Below are 993 nucleotides of genomic sequence, written 5' to 3' on the forward strand. Positions count from 1 at the left end.
CCTGGGACCGGACCGCAGCGACGCACGGATGCACGCCAAGACCGTAGGATCCTACGCAGTGCCGTAGGGGACCGCACCGCCACTTCCCAGCAAATTAGGGACACTGTTGCTCCTGGGGTATCGGCGAGGACCATTCGCAACCGTCTCCATGAAGCTGGGCTACGGTCCCGCACACCGTTAGGCCGTCTTCCGTTCACGCCCCAACATCGTGCAGCCCGCCTCCCGTGGTGTCGCGACAGGCGTGAATGGAGGGACGAATGGAGACGTGTCGTCTTCAGCGATGAGAGTCGCTTCTGCCTTGGTGCCAATGATGGTCGTATGCGTGTTTGGCGCCGTGCAGGTGAGCGCCACAATCAGGACTGCATACGACCGAGGCACACAGGGCCAACGCCCGGCATCATGGTGTGGGGAGCGATCTCCTACACTGGCCGTACGCCACTGGTGATCGTCGAGGGGACACTGAATAGTGCACGGTACATCCAAACCGTCATCGAACCCATCGTTCTACCATTCCTAGACCGGCAAGGGAACTTGCTGTTCCAACAGGACAATGCACGTCCGCATGTATCCCGTGCCACCCAACGTGTCTAGAAGGTGTAAGTCAACTACCCTGGCCAGCAAGATCTCCGGATCTGTCCCCCATTGAGCATGTTTGGGACTGGATGTAGCGTTGTCTCACGCGGTCTGCACGTCCAGCACGAACGCTGGTCCAACTGAGGCGCCAGGTGGAAATGGCATGGCAAGCCGTTCCACAGGACTACATCCAGCATCTCTACGATCGTCTCCATGGGAGAATAGCAGCCTGCATTGCTGCGAAAGGTGGATATACACTGTACTAGTGCCGACATTGTGCATGCTCTGTTGCCTGTGTCTATGTGCCTGTGGTTCTGTCAGTGTGATCATGTGATGTATCTGACCCCAGGAATGTGTCAATAAAGTTTCCTCTTCCTGGGACAATGAATTCACGGTGTTCTTATTTCAATTTCCAGGAGT

Source organism: Schistocerca piceifrons, chromosome 9 (genome assembly GCF_021461385.2).
Source record: "Schistocerca piceifrons isolate TAMUIC-IGC-003096 chromosome 9, iqSchPice1.1, whole genome shotgun sequence".
NCBI classification, from domain to species: Eukaryota; Metazoa; Arthropoda; class Insecta; order Orthoptera; family Acrididae; genus Schistocerca; species Schistocerca piceifrons.